Genomic DNA, 17,412 nt, shown 5'->3' with positions numbered 1-17,412 from the left:
TGACTATAATGGTCGCGTCGCGCCAAAATGCCGCAAAATGCCGCAAAAGCACAAAAGCGGCTTTAAAACAGGGAATTTCCCCTAATTAAAAGCCGCCGCATCAGCAGAACGCCAGAAAGCGGGGCCCTACTGTACTGTTCTCCAACCAAAGGTTTCATACAAAACTGTGTATATAAGTGAAAATAACAGATACATTCTATTTGGGGAAATTGCTTGTAAAAATGTTAAAATTGTGTCAAAAACACATATATAAGCAGAATTGTGCAGAAAAATACATAAAGATTTTCATTTAGATTTGGAGGGCTTCACAATGGGATGAACTGAACTGAAGACTTTTTAAAAAAGCCAAGATATTGAGAGAAACGGACAGATTCATTCATCTCGAGTTGCACTGCAGTACGAGAAAGCATACATTGCAAAAAATGTGCTTGCATTAATACACGTAAGAGAAGAACCATCTGTGCAAAAGCGACAGTCACAGGCCCATCTCCCCAAAGGCACTGTGAGGAAGCATATTTAAGTCAATGCAAAACAGAAGTCTAAAAACCTGAACTCTATGGCTCTTTGGGAGAAGGGCCGTAGCTCAGTGGTAGAGCATCTGCCTTACATGCAGAAAGTGCCAAGTTCAACCCCTGACATCTCCAGGTAGGGCTGGGAAAGAACTCTGCCTGAAACCCTTGAGAGCTGCTGCTAAGTTAGTATAGACCACTGTTCTTCAACCTTGGATCCTCAGATGTTGTTGGAATACAATTCCCATCCTCCCTAGCCATTAGCCAAGCTGGCTGGGGGTGATGGGAGTTGTAGTCTAACAACACCTGGGGCCCCAAATTTGAAGAACAGTGGTGTAGACAGCACTAAGCTAGACAGACCAAGTAGTGGGATTCTGTAGCTTCCTCTGTTCCAGTCACTGAATATGTTTATGCTTAAAAAAATTAACAGTACACGCTGCCCAAGTGTTTGTGGAGCACCTTAGTACCTTTTCACTCACTGGCCAGAATGTGGGGAACTGGCATACTTCGTACTGAACATCAGCCTAGAGAATTGCCTGGCCAGTTTTCCTCACACTTGCACCATGACAAAAAGCTAGAGGCTTTTTTAAATGAAATAAGCTTCCAGGGAGAGGCATGTTCTGGGAGGAAGGCAACAAACACAGAGACAGAGACTAGTGGAATTGTACTAGTGGAATTGCCCACATGGTGCACTGAATGCAACCCATATTTATCACATACATATCTGTCACATACATGTACCGAGATTGTTCATAAATACACCCAGCAGTTACTCAGGACTCTTGGTTCCATGGACACTATAAATGCACAACATTTTTATGTGAAATTATCAACCATTTTTAGAGGCGAGAAATCACTGCAATTACAAGGTAAGGCACAGGCATGAAATATCCGTGCTGAATGGGGAGTGGCAGGAAGGAGAAATATGGAAACCAGGAAGGTCTTGGAGGAAGAAGGAAGGAGTTTCCTTAATGAGATGGGGGACAGGGAAACTGCTGAAAAGGAGTAATGAGAAATACTTTTAAAAGAGAGCCACTTTCTTATTCACTTGCAAGTACATGTTTGTCAGATTAATATATATATTACAAGTCCAGTCAGATACCACCAAAAGAGTGTACGTCTTGATGGATTCTTTACCTTTAAAATGCCTTTTTGGGAGAGGTGTCTGATAGATTGCCACAGCATGCTTCTTGCCCCAGGGGACAAATATAACTGTCCATTTTCACATTTCAAGAATTCTAACACAACACGGTTGTAGGTAGCTCTCATTCTTTGCCATCAACTGCTGTTACAAAAAGGCAACAGGCCAGCAGATATAGTAAGAATCTGAGAGCTGGTGGCACAGAGGAGTTGAGGTGGTTAGCCAGGAGTAGGGATGGAAAGATCTGTCAATTCCGGTTCTGTTTCTCATTCTTCCAACTGTAAATTCAGTTGTCCACGTTTCTGCAGCAACTTGTGATTTTTAATGCTTGTGAAAATTCTTCAGCATTTTAGTGAGAATTTCTCACACTAAACACATTTTCCCCCCTCTAGGATGCACACCTCAATGTGGTGAGGGGGTTTGAGAGTGTTGAAGAAGCTGACAGCAATGCCGTCAGGAGTCTAGGCCAAGAGGCTAGGCTCCTAGCAGGGGCACCCAAGGCGGAATGGTCAAAGTTGAGACACCAGACTAAGATGCACTCAGACTCAGAGGAAGGCGATGGTAAACCACCTCTGAATACCTCTTACCACAAAAACCCTACTAGGGTCACCATAAGTTGTAATCGACTTGAAGGCACATAAAACACACAAACACATTTTAATGCAGTTTTGACTAACCTTCACATTTTTGCAAGCAATTTCTCCTAATATCATATATTTTTGTATGTTATTTCTCTCTATACTATATTTCTGTAAGTCATCACGCCATCATGACGTCATGCAGCGTGATGTGCGGGAGCAGCAGCAAAGCATCTTACAAAAAAAGAGACTGAGCCCAGAGCTTGGCAGCCACGGCCTAGGTCTCAGCCTCACCAAGTGGGTAGGAGACTGGCTTTGACAACCCCTGGGGTGGGATGGAGAGAAAAGAGGAGAGGAGTTCTGGTGATCCCTAGGGTAGGGGGGAAGGGGAGCTCTGGAAACCGCTGGGGGAGGGGGAACAGGGACAGCTGCAGCAAACCTTGAGTGGGAGAGCTACGGTGAACCGTGGAGGGAAGGGGGCTTTGGTGACCTAGGGAGGGAGATGGGGCTTAGGAGGGGTTGGCGAGTGAAGCAAGCAAGGGTAGAGTCCCTAGTTCACTGATATATTCATTTTTATGGACATTTCCCCCTAATTACACTTTTTAAAGTGTATATTACTTAGAGAACTGCATCCCAAAATTTGGATAAGTGCGAATTTGGAAGGATAGCTGTGCTCCAGTTCTCTTCACTGTTTCAGAAAGTGTGAAACTGATGGATTTGGCTTTATATGTGAACTGAATTACTCCCCCATCCTGAGCCAGGAAGTTCCCAGTACAAAACTTTCCTTTAGGCCACTATTTACTCAGCCTTGTCACCTTTACAAAACTTGCATGCATCACTTTTCAGCCTCTGAATACCAGTTGCTGGGGTACAACTTTGGATGGAGGAGGCATTAGATTCAGTTCGCATGTAGAGGTGAACTTCCCTAATTCGGACTTTCCAAACCAACATGTGAACCAACACACACCCATCTTTCAAAATTTGCATGTCTCCAACTTTCCCAGTGCAGTTCTCCAGCCAAGTAATTGCTGCCTGTGAGCTCCTGAGCCCAATTCAAGATGTTGGCACTGATGTACAAGGCCCTAAATAGCTCAGTCCTCAATTACTTATAAAGGATTATAACGGAGCTTTTCTCTCAATACTGACTGGCCCATACTCTGAAAGTGGCTGAAGAGGCCCTGCTTATGATCCTGTCAATGGGCATGTCTTGCAGTAACTCAAGACAGGGTCCTGTCAGGGGCAACACACCAACTGTAGAATTCTATGGGGAAATGTGATTGTTCGTGCTGTCAAGTTTTAGATGTCAACTAAAAACAGTTTTGTTGTCCCAGGCTTTTAGGACATTATTTCTGTCCTGGGCCTTGTCAGCATTATTATCGTGCTGCTGTATAATTGTTATTATTTTAGTTGTGCTGTTTCTAACTATTGCAGACAATTGCTGTACTCATTATGTTGTTCACTGCCCTGGGCTCCATTGCCACAAAGGGCGATATGAGGAGGAGGGGAAGGATTGCCCTCATGTCCTGCTCATGGGTTTCCCAGAGACACCAGGTTGATTCCTGTAGGAAACAGGACATTGGACTGAATGTTGGTCTGATCCAGCAGGGTACTTCTTGTGATCTTAAAAGAAATTTGATACAATTTCAGAAAAGCAGTACCAGTTTTAATATGATCTTCATTATTTTGAAAAACAAGCTTATGATGAATCCCTTCGCTCTCCTCCAAGTGACACAACAACACAAACAAAAACAGAGCCCCGGTTGCCCTGTGGCTGCCTCACAGTGCTACAGCTGTGTTGGAACTGGCAGCGAAGGCAGTAGAGGTAATAGAGAAGCATTCACCAGCCTGGTACCCTCCAGATGGCGATGCTGATTGGGGATGATGGCTGTTGTGGTGCAAAACACCTGGAGGGCACCAGGTTGGCAACTCCTCCAACAGAGCATCCTTTTCCACCAGCTGATGACAGAGCCAAGAGCAAGGGTTGGGTGGTAGGGTGGACAATCCCCTCCAATTGCTGGTTCTCACTTTCAGCCCAAGAATATTGAATATCCATGCTACTGAACATTTATCTACCTCAAGGGCTGTTGTCCTAAGACAGCCTTTCCCAACTAATGGGCCACCAGATGTTGTTGGACCACAATTCCCATCTTTCTTGACCATTGGCAATGCTGACTGAGGCTGATGGGAGTTGTGGTCCAACAACATCTGGTGGCCCACTAGTTGGGAAAGACTGTCCTAAGATAATATATGTCAGAACTTTTTGAATTATGCCACACCCTATGGCAGCCATTTTGTGACTGGCGCCCACAGCATTTCTCAAAATCCCAAATGTGTCCATTGGCCTAAAAATGTTAACAACCCCTGAGGCACATGAATTGCTTTGAACAAAGAGTGGTATAAATGCCACATAATATTAATAATTAAAAGCACCACAACTTAGTAAGGCCAGCACATCAAGCAATAATTCAATATTCCAAAAGCTGCAATTTTCTTTATTTGAAACAAGGCTCCACTAATCCACAACTCATTTAAAATTGCCCTCAAACAATTATTTCAGCAAAATTCTGTTTAGGTCAATGGAACTCAGAATGCAGCTCCCAAATAATCTAAGATTAAATTACGACCAATTAAGCCAATTTAAAAAGAGGGGTCCAAACACCAACTGAATTGCATTCCTTAAACCATTTGTTTGAGCAGCTCTGAAGACATCTTCAACGGGCTTTTTCTTGACTGAGTGGATCAAGGATTGTGGCCTTTAGAATTGCAGTCTTAATTCCACTAAAATCAATGGATAATGGGCAAGTAGGTATGTCAAGTGGCTTTCAGATTTCAGACGAAGTCATTAGGACCCTCTTCAGAATCCAAAAGCCTGGCTTTTTATATGGCAAATTTATTTACAGTGAAGTCCCTCTACTTAGTGATTTGTACGCTTTTCAACCTAAACAAGACCATGAAAACACTCACCATAGCCACAAACTGGACCATTAGGCCACATTCTAACCAGAGCTTGGAAAAGTTACTTTTTTGAACTACAACTCCCATCAGCCCCAGCCAGCAAGGCCACTGGATTGGGCTGATGGGAGTTGTAGTTCAAAAAAGTAACTTTTCCAAGCTCAATTTCTAACATACAGAAGTAAAAAGCTCAACAGTGAACATAATGAGAAACCCACTAGGTAAACTTTATTTAATATCTGCAAACACGACCTCTGCTTGTGGCTCACTTGAATAAGAAGCCAGCAGCTACCAGGGCAATAATTCTAAGTGTATGTCATGAGAAATCAATTAAAGCCTCACGCAAGCTCAAAACATTCCAACTCAAGGAACGCTGCCTGCTGCATCTCTTTATGATCTATTGCTACAGCTCTTCCTCCTTCCAGTTTGGCTCTGCTGGGGTATGCAATTCCAGCCTGCGTGGTGTCACTGGAATAGCCAGTCAGTCCCGATATAAACGACACAGCAACAGTACCTGCCTTCACTTGAAGCTGTCCATTGTCTGTCTGCTATCTCGCTGGGCTCATCTCCAGCCAATCAGGAGGAATGCCCAGGACACTGATTCAAAAGAAACACAGTGATAGCAGCTGTGGATTCCACCATCTGTTTTCTGCAGAAAGGGAATCCCTACCTTTCCAAGTCTGAAAACCCCCACAGAGGGTGATATCCAATGCCAGTCATGTTCAGAGTAGACCTGCTGAAATCAAGTCTGTGAAGTGTTATGATTAAGTAAATGTTTCTGGGAAAAAGTACACTATATGTCTCAATTTACTAATTAGGGGGTACGCTTGCTTCCGTTATTAAAAATTGGAGGAAACGCACTAGAGCCAAGAAGGCCTGTTCCACACACCACTGGGGCCAACACTACCCTTATTTCACCAAGACAAACACAGGTCAACCTTACAGGGTTGAAGAATAATGTTAATATTAATAGTAATTCATTTCTAGTCTGCTATTTTAGACCAGGAAGGACCAGTTCCAAAAACTGCAAAAACAAAAAATCAATGCAACCATAACCAATAAAAATGTAAAGAATTTCTGAAGTTATTTATGCCACGTGCCTACCATACTTAATTGTCATTTGTGCACAGCAAGGTGGCTAACCTGTGGCTCTCCAGACCTGAAGCTGATGGAAAGACTCCAACTCCCATCAACCCCAGCCAGGATGGCCAATAGTCAGAGATGATGGAAGCTGTAGACCAGGAACATCTGGAGGGCCACAGGTTAGCCACCCCTGGTGTAGAAGGTATGTTGGGAGTAGGTGCGGGAATTGCTCCTGCAATATCCCTCTTTATGGTTATTTCATGCCAGTTCCGAGATTGTCACATGCAGCAATTGATAGCAGACATGTGGCCACAATATGAGGCAGGGATGTGCTAGAATTCCACCCAATTCGGATTTGGTACAGAATTTCTCATTAAAGTCACTTATTCTCTATCATCGATGATCAGATTTTTATGTAGCACGGCTATTTTTGAAAATGGATTTTAAAAAAATATCTAATGTATCCATATTAAGAATGATAAGTTTATCGATATTTCCTTTCAAAATATATTAATATAAATATTTTGGGGAGGGAAAATATTGGGAGCAATATTGCAGATGGTGGTAAGGCTGAGAGTAGGGATGGAAAGATCTGTCTGTTTCAGTTCTCTCAGTTTCTCATTTTTCCAATCTCAAATCCAGTTCTCCACATTTCTGCAGCAATTTGCAATTTGAAAAAAAATCATGAAAACTCTTCAGCATATTAGTGCAAACGCCTCCTAATAAATACATTTTTGTGTGCAGCTTTGACTAACATGCATATTTTTGGAAGCAAATTTCTCCTCATATATGCATTTTTGTAAACATCGGCTGGAGAACAGCATTGCAAAATTCATATAAGTGCAAATTTCACTTTGTTTCAGTTCTCATATTGTTTTGGAAAGTGTGAATTTGATAGACAGCTTTAAATGTGAACTGGATTGGATGCCTCCCCCATTCCTCGCTGACAGAGAGTTTGTGTGTCTTGCCTAAGTCGGCCTAGCAAGTACATTAATAAATAAATAAACTACACAGTTCAGGCAAGATTCAAAACAGGCATTTTCCGATCCATCTCTTCATCACAATGCTACAACAGCTCTGACCCATGCACTTGGATCCATCTGGAGTACAGCTCCGTTGATGGCATGCATCTATGTGGAGAAAAGGCTACGTCCTGAGGCCTGTGGAAGGTTTAATGCAAAACATACAATCTGTGAATAACAGACACATGGGCTTAAACACAGCTTAAGAAGAAGCCATGATGCGGCCCCAGATCCCTGATGTGGGTATGTGGATGTTTAAGGAAGTGTGTCCATTGTTTACGTTGAATGCTTCCTGCGAGAAATGCTGGAATAATGTCAGTGCATCTTCAGCAAGTACAGCTGCTGCATAAAGCATGAGTAAGATCGAGTCCAACTAGTACGTGTCAGTTCCTCGATATGAATTCTGGATATGTTATCCAGACAAATGAAAAAGGGCTGAAGGTAAAATAGCATTTGGGAGGAAAAGGCATTCTGGGGGAGGAAGGGAGTGACGATGTTGGAATTAGTGTTACTGTGGAGATGAATGCAAGGTGAGGCAAGTTCAAGGTACACACTCCCAAACTGAAATCTGTCAAGCTCCCTCTTTGTGACTCTCTAGTCAGAAATTGAGAAACCACTTTCAACAGACTTTCCGTGTGCAACACCTAGGTTTTATTGTGCCAGTTTAATGCATAACATCATTATACCCTTGCTGCTGTTAGGTTTTTGTTTTGTCTTTAAGTGTTGGTTGTATTATATGATATTTGCTTTTTTTAAAAAAAATGTACTTTTTATTGATTGTACTATCTGGTTCTGTGATTATGTTGTACGCCTCCCTTGATACTTTGAGTAGAAGAACGGGACATAAATCTAATTATTATATTAAAGCTTTGCTGTTCCAACCGCTAGGGGAAACAGGCCACTAATTAGTATACACTCACTTACCAATTGCCTCTTAGGGAGGCTTTTTTTTTTAATTTTTACAAGAATTGATTTAAACCAACATAATAAAAGAGTGGAAGACAATCCAGATAATTTGGTTTCCAAAAATATGGAGCTGCCATTGTCTTGGGCTCTTATGAAAACCAGTCCTCCCCACCTCCACCCTACAAATTCTCCTGATTAAATATAAACACATTTGCTTTGGCAAGATGTAAGCTACTGGCTGCAGATCAAATAAATCTGAACTCTTTCAGCTCCCCACCCCCTCTGCTTTAAAAGAAAATTATCCCAATGATTAAGCTTTTTGGATATTTATCAGCAACTAATTGTGCTCTCAAGATACAGTTTGACAAAAAGATTTTAAAATCTGCCCTAAATGCTAGGGGAACAGCACTGCTTAGCCAAAATACTGTTTAGTTTTTAAAGTCTACCTGAACTCTATCTCCAATTCATATTTCCAAAAGAAATATGACTTGTATAGTCCTGCCATTCCTCCCTCAGCTTCACCCATGAAGTTTCTAAACACTGTGCAGTAGGGTCAGTCTTTTTTATTTACGCAGCTCAAATTCAATACTCATTTCTCAGTAATTTGAGCTCAGAGGATACTCCTCTTTGGGGGAAAAAATCAATAGCAACATCAATTCGTTTCAGAGATTCTACATTTCTTCAGACACACATTGACTCCCCCGTCTTCCCATCATTCCACTTTGATCTAGGAAGAAGGCAGCTGCTTTGTTCCAATAATCTTTCCTCGGGTAGGAGGTCCAATGTTTTTCAGATTTCTCAATTTATTAATCACCTTCCACACACGCATCTCAAGGTGACATGCAAAATGTAACTGTTGTTATATGCCTTCAAGTCGATTACGACTTATGGTGTCCCTATGAATCTTTTTTATATATATATTCATAGGGTTTTCATGGTAAGAGGTATTCAGAGGTGGTTTACCATTGCCTTCCGCTAAGCCTATGGCACCTGGTATTCCCAGGCGGTCTCCCATCCAAGTACTAACCAGGCCTGGCCCTGCTTAGCTTCCAAGATCAGACGAGATCAGGGGTGTTTGGGGTAGTATGGCCGTAGGCTGCAAAATACAACAGAAACAGCTAAGACACAACACTGAAAGCAGCAGCAGATAAGTTTTGAAAACAAGACAAAACAGTGTCCTGGCTCCTGCCCAAAACCACTCAACATATATGTTTACTTCTAAGTAAAGAAGCAAAGTTGTATTAAAGCTCTTTAATGGTACAAACTCCACAGCTAGGAAAGAGCCAGATCTAGTCCAGGTGCTCTTCTGAGGCAAAGGAGCAGCAACAACAAATCTGGTCCCATAGCAAAGGCCAAGGTTCAGGAGTCCAAGATTGGGAACAAGAGTTCCAAGGCTGTGCAGGAGCTGCAAAGTTGTCCCAGGAAGTTTTCTCCACCAAGCTTTTAAGCATAGGCAGAGAAGGCTGGGCTACTGGAAAAAAATCCCCGTCCCTGCAGGAATTCCTGGCTGCAGGTGGGTGCTTCTCCAAGGGGGATGAGTCTCCTCCCTTCTCTTGATGCACCACCTCCCCCTGGGAGACATCACTGGGCACGCCTCTGTGATGCCCCTGTAGTGTTTGTATAATATTTATGGTAAGTGCCGGTTTTGTAGGTTAAATATGGTAAGTAGAGTAAGGTGGGAGGGGGGAGTACACGTGATGGAATGTTGAGGAATGCTGTGTTGTGATTGGTTGAGCGTCTGGGTGGTTGAATGTATGTGTGGGAGATTGACAGTTGATCAGGGGTTCGGTTCTGGTTTGGGGTTGAAGAGGGTAAAGGGTGGATGTGTATTTAGATGGGTAGTGAGGCAGGTTTAGGACTAAAGTATATGAAGTAAGAAAAACTATACTATGAAGATCATTTATATGTAACCACACGCATGACAACTGAATTCAAAGTACTCTTGTTTATTCCCAGAGTTATTTAATAAATCTGTTTGGTTAAACAACACGCCTGATCCTTGGCTGGGTTCCTACAGAGGAGAAGGGTGGGCAGAGCAAAAACCAAAGCTGGAACCAGTATCTATGGTGGCAGCGGTGAATGGTTAGTGTATCAGCAGCAGGTATCCAAAGGCAACCCAGGGCTGTAGTCTTTAAAGATAGAAAGATACGGGTGGGTTGTGGCCTGAAAGTGTACCTAGACACTTAATGGAAATCTGTTAAATGAGGAGACTAAGGCAAAGTCTCAGGGCAGCATTGCTTTCCAGTGTATCTGGTAGTAATGCCTAGTGGTGGGATTGTGAGAGATACATGCTGGGGCCAGCTCAAGAGAAGAGGTCTGACAGCCTTCTCCTGTGAATTTTTCTGGTCTCTCTTGCAACAGACTACCTCACCCAGCCCCTCTCATCCTCCACAGGCTGGGAAGGAGCATCCTCTCGGTCTCCCACCTCGCCAGGTCCTGGCATATCTAGGGGCATGGGGGGCTTCAGCCACATGTCACATATAGTTTGACCCCCCAATCTATGCCACAGAATCTGCCCACTCTCACGACCTTTGGTACTTGTGACCGCCATTTATTTTGACCCATTTGCCAGCTGCATTGCCAAGTTGGTGTAAATGCCAATGTTTTGCCTCTAAGTAGAGTACACCTCTAAGAAATATTTTGTCAGACAGAGGATTGCTTTGGTTGACATATAGCATAAGGGAGGAAATCCTTCCTATAACATCTGGAAATGAGAGAGAAAAGTGCTGTTTCATTTATGCACATTTCCCCCCAAATCTCAGTGAGACACAGACATAGGTAACTGAAGTCTTCCCGGCACCATATGTGCACCCCTTCTACAAACAGAAAACTACCTTTATATTATTTATATAGTAACCTAATAATTGGCACATTTCTGCTCATAAGCCAGGACCTCATAGAATTATTAGTAGCACATTCGTGCAGAGGTCGCTTTACTAGTCCAACTCTGAGATGGTTTATTAATGTCTCAGAGCCTCAGGACTTGGTGGGTGGGGGGATTATCCAAATTAATATATTTTTAAGAATCTGCACTAAAAATAATGAACTCTTCTGAAAAGGGAAGGGCCATAGCTCAGAGGTGCAGCATCTGCTTTGCATGCAGAATATCCTAGGTTCAGTCTCCGGCATCTCCAGGAAATAGGACTGGGAATGTCCCCTGTCTGAAACCATGGACAGCTGCTGCCAGTCAGTGTAGACAATACTAGATAGATCAATGGTCTGACCCAGTATGGAGCAGCTTCCTATGTGTTTGCTAAATTACATCTTTCTCACAAGCAACCAAAAATTCCCTTGCTGAATTTGGTCAGAGCAGGAAATCCAGTCAAGCATTTCATCCCATCTCTAACAGCAGCAAGTCAGATTTATTTATGAATCTGTTTGTGAAATTCTATTCTCATTCTTCTGTCCAAGGCGCTCAAGGCTATGCGCAACAAAATATAGGGATGTAAGGAGGCAGCAATTTCTGTTCCAATATGTATTCATTGCAATCAGCACTGTTGTCATTCTGCTGCAGTTCAGATTCTGCCAAAAACTAGGTTATTCATCTCACTGTGTGTTATGGCTGAATTAACCTAATTTGTTATGTAATTAATGACATCATTAATTATGTAATTCCATACCATTCATTTAAATGCAAAGGAAATGGCAGAAAAATGGGGGATGTCATTATTTACATATTGTTTGCGGACCAAAGACCAACAATAGCAAATACCGATTGTATTTGTTTACCTGATTTCCTTTCCTTTCCATAAACGAACATGCAAACTCAGCAATTACCGCTCCCATGTCTGTTTGCAGAATATATAGAGATATAACAAATTCCAGAGGAATACAGTAATATCTCAGTTAAACAAGTAGATGTGTTCCTGGACATTACTACTTTAACAGAAGCTTTGGTACCAAAGGTAGAAATAACATTTGCCCACCTGGGTACATGGTTCAGCATTATGGTAGAGCCGAAGGTCGGGGAGGTGGGGTTGCCGTGGTCTATAGGAGTTCTTTCTCACTCTCCAAGCACCCTGTACAGGTGACGACTGGTTTGGAGTGTCCCCACCTTGCGCTGGGCCAGAGAGACAGGTTGGGAATTTTGTTGGTGTACCGCCCGCCCTGCTGCTCAACAAATTCCCTAACTGAGCTGACAGAGGTAATCTCGGAGATATTGTTGCAGTCCCCTAGACTGTTGGTACTGGGGGACTTTAACGTTCATGCCGAGACTGCTTTATCTGGGGCGGCTCAGGACTTCATGGCGTCCATGACAACCATGGGGCTGTCTCAGTTTGTTACTGGCCCGACGCATGTGTCGGGACATACCCTTGATTTGATCTTTGCCACTGGGCAGGGAGATGGTGATCTGGAGGTTGGGGATTTTTCATCTACCCCATTGTCATGGACAGATCACCGCTCGCTGAGGTTTAGGCTTACGGCGACCCTTTCCCTCTGCAAGGGTGGGGGACCTATTAAATTGGTCCGCCCCCAGAGACTAATGGATCCTGAGGGTTTCCAAAGGGCTCTAGGGGATTTCCCGACTGAGAAGACTGGCGCTCCTGTTGAAGCCCTGGTTGAACTGTGGAATACGGAGATGACCCGGGCGATTGACACGATCGCTCCCATGCGCCCCCTCCTATGTAGAGCTCATACAGCCCCATGGTATACCCCGGAGCGGAGAGCGATGAAGCAAGAGAGGAGGAGGCTTGAGTGCAGATGGAGGCGCACTCCTGACGAATGCAATTATGCCTTGGTAAGTGCCTGCTCTAAGCGATATACAGCAGCGGTGAAGGCAGCAAAAAAAAGTTATTTTGCTGTCAGTATTAAGGCATCACTCTCCTGCCCAGCGGAGCTTTTTAAAACTGTACGAGGGCTTTTACATCTTGGCCCTCGGGATACTATAGATTCATCTGTAGCCCGTTGTGATGAGTTCGCTGGACACTTCCAAACTAAGATCGCTTGCATTCATCGGGACTTAGACTCCAATATTATAGCAGTTGGATTCAATGAAGCATCCAGACCACAGTCTTGTCCTCATTTATTGGATGAGTTTCAGTTGGTGCAGCTTGAGGATGTTGACAAGATCCTTGGACTGGTGCGGGCGACCACGTCTGTGCTGAATCCTTGCCCCTCTTGGCTGGTGAAAGCTGGCAGGACCGGAACCACCGGCTGGGCCAAGGAGGTAATCAATGCCTCTTTGCGAGAGGGTGTGGTCCCTGACTGCCTAAAAGCGGCGGTAGTGAGACCGCTCCTGAAGAAACCCTCCTTGGACCCAGATAACTTGAACAACTATAGACCTGTGGCGAATGTTCCGTTCCTGGGCAAGGTTCTGGAACGGGTGGTGGCCGGCCAGCTCCAGGGACTCTTGGATGATACTGATTAACTTGATCCGTTTCAATCCAGTTTTAGGCCTGGGTCTGGTACCGAAACAGCCTTGGTCGCCCTGTATGATGACCTCTGTCGGGAGAGGGACAGGGGGAGTATGACCCTGTTGATTCTCCTTGATCTCTCAGCTGCTTTTGATACCATCGACCATGGTATCCTTCTGGGAAGGCTCACGGAGTTGGGAGTTGGGGGTATTGCTTGGCAGTGGCTCCGCTCCTACTTGGTGGGTCGTCAACAGAAGGTAGTGCTTGAGGAACACTGCTCAACACCCTGGACTCTCCATTGTGGAGTCCCATAGGGATCGGTACTGTCCCCCATGCTTTTCAACATCTATATGAAGCCGCTGGGTGCGGTCATCAGGAGTTTTGGAGTGCGTTGTCACCAGTACGCTGATGACACACAACTCTATTTCTCCTTTGCATCTTCCTCAGGTGAGGCTGTTAACGTACTAAACTGTTGCCTGGCCGCGATAGTGGATTGGATGGGAGCTAACAGACTGAAACTTAATCCAGACAAGACCGAGACGCTGTTAGTGAGTGCCTTCTCTGCCCAGATGGTGGATGTTCACCCTGTTCTGGATGGGGTTACACTCCCCTTGAAAGAACAGGTTCGTAGCTTGGGAGTTCTTTTCGACCCTTCCCTGTCTCTTGAGGCTCAGGTAGCCTCAGTGGCACGGAATGCTTTCTACCATCTTCGATTGGTAGCCCAGCTACGTCCCTATCTGGACAGTGACGACCTCGCCTCAGTCGTTCATGCTCTGGTAACTTCTAGATTGGACTACTGCAATGCGCTCTACGTTGGGCTGCCCTTGAAGATAGTTCGGAAACTACCGTTAGTCCAGAATGCAGCGGCCAGATTGTTGACGCGGACAAGAAGGTCCGCTCATATAACACCTGTTTTGGCCCATCTGCACTGGCTTCCTATTTGTTTCCGGGCTAAATTCAAAGTGCTGGTTTTGACCTATAAAGCCTTACACGGCATGGGACTGCAATACATGGTGGAGCGCCTCTCCCAATATAAAACTACCCATACACTGCGCTCAACATCTAAGGCCCTCCTCCGAGTACCATCCCATCAAGAAGCTCAGAGGATGGTGACTAGAAATAGGGCCTTTTCGGTTGTGGCTCCCAAACTGTGGAATGGTCTCCCCGATGGGGTGCGCCTGGCGCCGACGCTGCTATCTTTTCAGCGCCAGGTGAAAACTTTTTTATACTCCCAGGCATTTTAAAGTGTATTTTTACAGTATTTTATTACTATGTTGTATTCTGGATGTTGTTTGGTTCTCATATTGTTTGTGTGTTTTTGTTTTTTTTGAGTTATTATATTTATTGTATTTATATATTGTGCCTGCTTTTACCTTTTATGTACACCGCCCAGAGAGCCTTCGGGCTTAGGGTGGTATATAAATTAAATTAAATAAATAAATAAATAAACATGGAAAAATAGGCTTAGATTCCTACACCTGCTCATAGATGGTGGGGGCAGCTTCAACAGGGGTTTTAAAGGGTGCCTACCCAGCATCCACCCCCTCCCCCTCCTTCTCCTCCTCTGAATGTATTGGGTCCTTCCCTCTCCAGTCATGGGAGAAAGCAAGAAATATCTTTAACTGCAAATCAAACACACAGTCTTGTCAGTTTCACCCTAGCAAAGTAAAGGCTGATCAGTTTCACCCTAAAGCAAAGGCACAGGCTTGAAAGTTTATCCATAGCAAAGCAAAGCTTATCAGTTTCACTTTTTAAAAAGGCCTTCCTTAAAAGGAGCTTCCATCCTGGAGGATTTGTTAACTGAGGTATTACTGTAGTTGTATTAGTCCGTTGCAGCAAAAATTAGAGACTTGAAGTAACTTAAAGACTAACACATTTAATCGAGCCTTCAGTGTCATTGGCCCAGTTCTCTGGAATGCTCTGCCAACAGAGTTTCAGCAGGTACCTTCTGTTTTAACTTTAAAGTGCCTGCTGAAAACCTTTCTGTTCCACCAGGCTTATGCAGCTAATTAAGAAAATGTTTTTTTGCAACAATTGACCGTTGTTTTTATTGTCCTTTTATTCTATGGCTGTTGTTGTTTTAAGCAGGTTGTAAACTGCTTTGATGTTTTTAACAAAATAGCAGTATTCAAATAATTTTATAAATAAATAAATTATTGTGGCATAGCTTTTTGTGAGCCCTCCTAGTCCAATGTTTAGTAAACAAAACAAAACAAAAAGAAAGTAGTAGAAAACACATAAAACATGATGATGATTTATATATGAGAACACAACACAAGAACAGAAACAGTCATTTGAAATTCTCCAAATTGTTCAATGCAGTTCTCCAGCATGTACAAAAATGTATATACTGGGGTCAAGAGTGCATAAAAATGTTAAAAATAACATACAAAAATGCATTATATAAGGGGAAGTTGCTTTGCAAAAATGTGTTTATGAGCCAAAATTACATACAAATGTGTATATCAGGATAAATTTGCACTAAAATGCTGATGAATTTTCATGAGGACTTTTTTTAAAAAAAATATGCATACTAATATGGAAATGTTGAGAACTGAAATTAAGACTGAAAAAATGAGAAACTGAAAGGCACAGCAATGGACAGATGCAGCTGAACCCCTCGAAAGGCGGATGAGCGTCTCTGAAAGATGACTTGCCCAACTTCCGCTGTAATACACAAGAGAAGGTTCTAGAGTATATTCTGTATTCACAATAGGCAGCGATTGGTCAATTGAACTGAGAGTGCCCCCTGCTCTAGAAAACTCCTCTCTCGGCATGCAAGGTTTCTCGAAACACAAATTAATGTAGAAAAAGAAGAAAAACTGCTGATCTGGGCCATTAAACAACGCAAAGAACAGACCTTGTCTTTCCAGCATGCTATAACTAGCCCTACATTTTTAACAGAGCAACAGTGCACCCTGGAGTGTCTGCAACCAGACCACTCCTGTGGAAGACTGCAACAGACAGATAATCTGTCTTTTTTTCCTAAATAAGCATTCTGAGGTTGCTTTTTGCTTTTTTCTTTTACAATACCTCAGGCTACTCAAAACTGGCCAATCCTTTTGACATGTAAATTCAGAGTCATTACGTAAGCAGAAATAGCCTCTACGTAAATTTCCAACTGTCCACAGAGACTACTGACGTCAGAAATGGAGTGTATCTCGTGACTGGGTCAAAATACTATTAATCTCCATGAAGGATCTAGCTTTTACTGGTCTCAAGTTCCCATCAATCTGTGAGGCTTTGCCACGGGTCTTTGTCTTTCTGGACACATCTTATCAAGATTCTAAAGACGTTCCCTCTCTTAGATCATCCTCTCTACAAGGAACTTTGCACCATGCTCTGAAATCCCAGACTGTATGCAAGCAGGTGCAATGTTAAGTTTGATTGACTTTGCTGATTTTAATTGCAAGTCTATGTTTGTGTGCATGTGTGTTAAAGATTTTGTTGACTTCACTTTTCCTTCCTTTTTCCACAATAAAATTCGATATACTTAGACATGTAGCTTGGTTTAAAAATGACACGAAATGTGACGTGTCATTGGTTTAAAAAGAGATTCTCACTAAAAAATTCCCTGCATGCTAGATTGCTAAGTATTGGGCTATCCCTTTGTTTTCCAAAGATACTGCAATTCACAGAGCTTTGTTACATTCCATGGGTTGTATCCAGTATTCTCTATCTGCTAGCACAAGGGCGAGTTTTAATGCTGTGCAACAGAGGAATCCAACACAGCGGTCGTGCTAGCAGAAACTCATTGTGCAAAAGACTGCAATCTACTGTACAACAAAGTTAAAACCAACCTGCTTGTGCATCCTCTTGCACAACAATATTCCGCTGGTACAAAACATTTCACCAGTGGAGTAAGCA

The 17,412-nt window shown here is 43.2% G+C and overlaps 1 protein-coding gene and 1 pseudogene across 6 annotated transcripts in view; both read right to left on the bottom strand.

The window, feature by feature from the left end:
• The window catches only part of ADAMTSL3 (ADAMTS like 3), a 300,162-nt gene that overhangs the window by 243,736 nt on the left and 39,014 nt on the right, over positions 1–17,412 (bottom strand). The gene's annotated exons all lie outside the window — the stretch shown is intronic.
• LOC133370135 (5S ribosomal RNA) lies at positions 9,170–9,288 on the bottom strand (annotated as a pseudogene).

This window comes from Rhineura floridana, chromosome 14 (genome assembly GCF_030035675.1).
Source record: "Rhineura floridana isolate rRhiFlo1 chromosome 14, rRhiFlo1.hap2, whole genome shotgun sequence".
Lineage (NCBI taxonomy): Eukaryota > Metazoa > Chordata > Lepidosauria > Squamata > Rhineuridae > Rhineura > Rhineura floridana.
This window is presented reverse-complemented; position numbering and strand designations above follow the sequence as displayed.